At 41.9% G+C, this 5,972-nt stretch overlaps 1 pseudogene; it reads right to left on the bottom strand.

Annotated features, from left to right (window-relative positions):
- Nucleotides 1-1,086: 1,086 nt before the first annotated feature.
- LOC140953977 (uncharacterized) lies at nucleotides 1,087-4,472 on the bottom strand (annotated as a pseudogene).
- Nucleotides 4,473-5,972: the final 1,500 nt, after the last annotated feature.

Genomic DNA, 5,972 nt, shown 5'->3' with positions numbered 1-5,972 from the left:
TTCAGAAATTACTCGATTCAGGATTAGTATAAGTTAACTCTCCCTGTTTATTTTTAATCTTTTTAGCGCGAGCTAGATATTTATCTTTCCTTTCTTTGTCTTTATGTATAAGATAATCAGGATATTGTGATGACCCGAAATGAATTTTCTTTCCACTTGGAAGTGTTGCTACATATTTATTATTTTTGCGAGTTGAATAATTAAGAGATTCAGCACCTAGTTTTTTAGCTTTTTTAGTAAGCTTTTTAAAATCTTTTCCTTTTACAACATAATCATTAGGTTCATATGTTGGATCTTCATCAGGATTATAACCATCATCATCTATAAAATCTTTGTCTTCTTCTGTTGGAATATCAATCTTGGATTCTATTTTTATTATCTAGTTAGATAAAAAAAGGGTTTATACTATAAAGATAATTATTCATCACTATCACTATCACTATAACCAATAATACTAATTGTATTAGAAATTTCATTAAAAATATCACTATCACTATCACTATCAATATTTATTTCATTATCACTATCATTTTTAAATATATTTATAAACTCTAAAACAAGTTCTTTCATTTCAAAAAAACCTGGATAAGCATCATGTAAACCAATAAAAACTGTACCATATTCTCGCATCACTTCTCTATTATTTATCGTAAAAATCCTTTCTAATTCATCTAACTTTTCTTTTAGACGAAGGGTATTAAAAATAACATCTTCTGGGTTTATTTTTGGAAGATTATTAATATCAACCAATCTCTTAAAATTTCTTATATATCTTTGTATAAGTGAATATCTTCTTTCAAATATATCTTCTGTAAAAAGTCTTTCTTCTTTTAAAATACTTCCAAAACATCCATCTATTCCTATTATGAAAAGATATTCATTTTTATAATCTTTTGCATAATCCGGAATTTTGGAAATTTTTTTATTTGAGTTGAAATCCTGGAAGTTTTGAGTTTCTATTAAATCCTTGTCATTTTGAGTTGAGTTGAAATCCTGTGTGAGTTGAGGCGAGATACCCATTTCCCTTACTACTAGCTTTCACGACTCCAATTAGTCTCTCAAACTGACCCCCCCCCCCCCCCCCCCCACCAAGGGGCGCGGCTCAAGTTAAATTTCCATTTGACCTCGTGTTGTTCTAGAAGACCATGGAGACGCTCATCGCCTCGTAACTGCCGTAGCCATTTCTCCGCTTTGATGAAGGTACCGCCATTGTCTGAGTAGATGACACGCGGTCGTCCGCGACGAGCGATGAACCGCTTGAGACATGCGATAAAGTTGTCTGTCGCCAGGCTGGCTATTAACTCTAGATGTACAGCCCTTGAAAGACTGCAAGTGAAGATAGCCAGATAGGCGTTTCCTTGACTTTTCTTTCCCTCTTTGTACTTCAATGGTCCAGCGAAATCTAAGCCGATGACTTCAAATGCCCCGCCAACTGTGGTTCGATCTTCCGGTAACTGACCAGGTATTGGGTTCCTTGCCGGAGTTGCACTGAATCTCTTGCAACCATAGCACTTGCTTCGGACCGATTTGACCAAGCTACGAAGTTTCGGTACCCAGTATCTCTCTCTTACTGCGGCCATTGTCAGAGCGACTCCCCCATGCAGCGTCTCGCAATGAACTTGATGGACCAGTTTTTCTGTAAACCTTTCAATGCTGGGTAGGTATATCGGAGTTTGCCCTTGTATCCGGCCGTGGCAAGTCATCACTCCCTCTGCATTGGGTTTCAGGTTGAGTTGTTCGCTAATTTGAGGGTAGCCGGTAGTTTCTCTGTCTCGCTGTTGGACTCACTTAATCCACCAACCACGTACGTCCTCTATTTCTTCTGTAAGCAGGGGCCCAAGTTTATTCTCTTTATTCTTGCAGTTATGAATGAATCTCTTGATCCATGCGCAGACTCTTAAGGTTCGGCGCAAGCTGGTGCGTTCGAGGAGTTCTTCGAACTTGTCTGGTTCTGGTTTGGTTTGCGCTAGGTTGAGCACTTCCCTAATGACTTTGGCTTCAACTTCTGATGCTGGTGACGATCGAGTGACTGAGTTGATTGGCCACTCGGACTTGTCCTGGAGCCACGCCGGTCCCTGTTGCCAAAGTACTGAGTGAACTAGAGCGCCTCTGCTCGCTGGGTCTGCGGGGTTTTCATCCGTAGGAACGTACCTCCACTCGATCTCCTTGTATAATTGTATCTTGGCAACTCGATTCGCGACAAACTGTTTATACTGGCCATTTCCCTTGATCCAATGAAGTGCGACGGTGCTGTCTAACCATCCAAACACGTTTGGGGAGGGCAAGTTATCTAGAGCGTTGCGTACGTTTATCAACATATTGGTAGCCATGTGCGCTGCAATCAATTCTAGGCGTGGTATAGTCAGCCCCTGTTTGGCAAGTCGACTCTTGGCGACCACTAATCGTTGAGTGTTCCCAGATGGTTGGCGTACAACTGCATAGACTGCTGCGCCTACTCCTCGTTCTGATGCGTCCCCGAAAGAGTGTAGTTCCACTGCTTGTATTTCTTCTTGATAACTTGCTATTGGTCGCGGTACTTGCTGTTCACGAGGTAATTGCTCCTCCCTTTTTTTCCAGCGTTGCAGGAGCGCTCCGTTAATCTTTGCGTCCCATGGTGCTTTGGTTTCACACAACTCTCGATAGATCTGCTTTGCAATGAGTTTCAATGGTGTAATCAGGCCTAAGGGATCATAAATCTTAGCCATCTTTCCCAGGATTCCTCGCTTCGTTGGCTGGGTTTCTTCTTCGGGTATCACTACCGCTAAGGTGTCTTGCTCTTTGTCCCACTTGACTCCCAACATTTTCGATTCAGTTGGTTTAACATTTAGTTGTTGTTTGGCAAATGATTGCTCTTCAGAGGCGACGATTAGGTTTGTATCTTCCTCTAGCTGTTTGACGTTGGAATACCACTTGTGGAGTTGGAATGTTGCGTCGCTGAATATCTGAACGGCTTTCTCTTTTCGCTGCTGGGCGTGGCTTGTAGTTTGTCCACCCGTTAGTAGATCATCGACATACAAGCTGCGTCGAAGCTCTGCCACTATCTCTGGTTCTCGTTCTTCCAATGCATCTAAATGGGCCTCGATTACGCCACCGAGCAGGAAGGGCGATGGGGCTAGACCAAACAGTGCACGAGTGAAACGCAGTATCTCTAACTTCCCGTGCTCACTTTTCCTCCAATGGAATCTTAATGCATCACGTTCACACTCCCGGATACAAATTTTTAAGAATGCCTTCTGGATGTCTGCGGTCACAGCTATAGGATATGCTCTCTGTCTCACTAGTATGTCCCAAAGCTTGTTTTGCAATGGAGGACCAGGATAAAGACACTCGTTCAGCGACGGTGACTCTGGCGTTGCTCTTGCAGAAGCGTCATAGACTATGCGCATCTTGGTTGTTTCAGCCGTTTCTCTAATCACTGCTTTGTGTGGAATGTAGAATTCTTTCCCCACGATTTCTTCCGGTGCGACTTCAACAACGTTGTTCTGGAGTTGCTCGCGTATAATGGCATCGTACTCATCGGTGAGGTTGATGCGCTGCAGTTTTCTGGTCAGACTTGACAGGCGCCGTATACTTCCTTCTTTGTTTTTGTTGGTAGTTCTGGATGATTGCCTCGCCATGGTAGTCCGGTTTCATACCATCTTTTCTGCGAGCGCTGCAGTTGTTCCTTAAATTCTACGTGCACCATGCTTTGATCATATTCTGGTGTGTCTGCAAGCCCTAGTACGTCAAGCCTGCATAACTCTTCGTAGTCACTCTGTGATGTTTGCGTGAGCAGCATCGTGTTGTGGTCAAATTCTGATCCCGGACTCATAATAAACCATCCAAGTTTAGTTTTCTCCGCCACCGGTTCTCCATCCTGTCCAATTTGAGGCTTTGTCTCAGTTTTTACACGCGCATATTCCCCGCTTCCTAGTACGACGTGTATGGGAAGTTGTTCCTTTCTGTCACGGTCTGTGATTTTGACTCCTTGCAGATGTGGGTACTCATTTATCAATTGTCCATAATTCGGGTTGTCAATCGATAACAGCTCAGCTTTATTCACCTTGGTCATTTTTACAGACATCTGGTAATTTCCGTCTAAAGATTTCACGACGGTGTCGTACACTTCTAATTTGGTTACTTTGCAACTCATTAGCATTTCTACATGTTTTGTTTTCGTTTCACTTGGCTTTTTCTTTAGAAGATCCAGTAGCTTCGCAGACGCATATGAGCTTCCCGCGCCGGTATCTATCAACGCGCGACACATAATACCATCAACCTTCACTGTCAAAACTGGCATGATGCCTTCATTGTTCCCACTGGCTGTCAGCAACGTCTGGTTCCCGCTGTTCGTTTGTTCACGATCACATATCGAAGAGTGATGACGTTTGTGACAATGTAAGCATGTCTTCTTGCTGAAACACTCCGCGGCGCGGTGATTCGGTGTTGCGCAATTGAAGCATAGCTGCTTTCTTGCCAAAAACTGCTTTCGTTCGTTCTTCTGGCATTCAGCGGCCGTCTCTTCTTGGCGTCTTCTGTTCTCGAGCCATTTGCGAGGCTTCCCCACTTCTTCGTCAGCTTTCATTAACTGAAGGTCAATCGTAGTATTCCACGCACCTATGTCACCAAGATCTTCCTCTGCTTCTATCTTTAAGGCTTCCAAAGCACGCTTTAACTCGTCCGCTTGAGATATTGTAGATTTTAATGCTCTCGTATGTCTTTCAATAGCTTCTACAGATCCTGAATGTAGCACTTGTTCCGTTCTCTTGGCATGGATTTCTAGTTGCGTAAGTTTCGTTTGCAGTTTTCCCTTTGCGTTCTCCATCTCCGTCGACGCCGTAGGTTTAAAATATAGGATTCAGGACTTAATTATACTCACAACCATGTAGATAGCGGTCCCGTCGGAGGTGCCACGTTTGGAGAATGTCCGCTCTACTTCAGTGCTCTCCAAAATTCACAAAATGTTTTTAAGGTTTTATTCTCACAGTCACAATTCGATCACCTCAGGTACAACTCTCTGACACTCGCACTGTCACAAAAACTGCTCGTAAATCTACTCGATCCTATTCTTTTATCGCTGATAGTTTGGCCACACAGGAATTTCCGGTGATTGTTGATTTTATCTATTGGTTCAGCTTACATTCATGTCAAAATAGCCACGTCCTATTTGTCACGCAATATGATAACAACACGTTTCCGACAGTAGTTTCATGCAGTAGTTTCATTATTCATACACGTTATCATACAAGTATATAGGCTCCTCTTTGGCATCCACGTAACTTTTTTTTTTCAGTTTTGAGAGCCCGCAAGGGTAAAAACTTCAAAAAGAACTATTGCACCAATACTTAGTTTAAAATATTTAATTGCTTCAAGGAAATTAGTTTTTATAAACCAAATGGCATTGATTGGTGATGATTTAATTCGTAAATATCTCTCAATGCAAAAATTCATTCAGTAATCAGTTCTAGTTTTTAGATTTTGTTCTGTTTGTACACCATTTTCTGAGGGAAATCGCGAGTCTGAAACTGAACATGAAAGTGTGTGACGCTATCCCCGCAGGAACCCTATATGTTGTATCTGAAGAAAAAGCTGCAGTCAATGAGAATAATAGGTTTACTGAAAGATTTAATTTCGAATTCGCTTTTAAACTGCCTTTAAGTAAATTGTTTAAAGCGTATCTATCGGTAACACTGGCGTGACGGGCCGTGTAACGCTATTTTTAACCACTGGAATGTCGCGTTTTTTCGCAAAATTAGGGTTGAACTCAACGTCTTGCGGGCTACTTAAAATCGTTTACCCAGAGATTTGTCTCGATTTTCTGATAGAATGGGGCCTAGTTAAGCATTAGAAAGTCAATTTGCGAAATTTTAAGTTATAGCGCATTGTAAAAATTTGCATTATTTTATCTCTATAATTTTGAACGCCAGAAATTGTCAATAGGGCCTATTTTTAACAATACCTTTTTCGCCACAAAATTAATACAGCTTTTACAA

Source organism: Porites lutea, chromosome 12, assembly GCF_958299795.1.
Source record: "Porites lutea chromosome 12, jaPorLute2.1, whole genome shotgun sequence".
Taxonomy (NCBI): Eukaryota; Metazoa; Cnidaria; class Anthozoa; order Scleractinia; family Poritidae; genus Porites; species Porites lutea.
The sequence above is the reverse complement of the archived record's forward strand: the minus strand, read 5'-3'. Positions and strand labels throughout refer to the sequence as shown.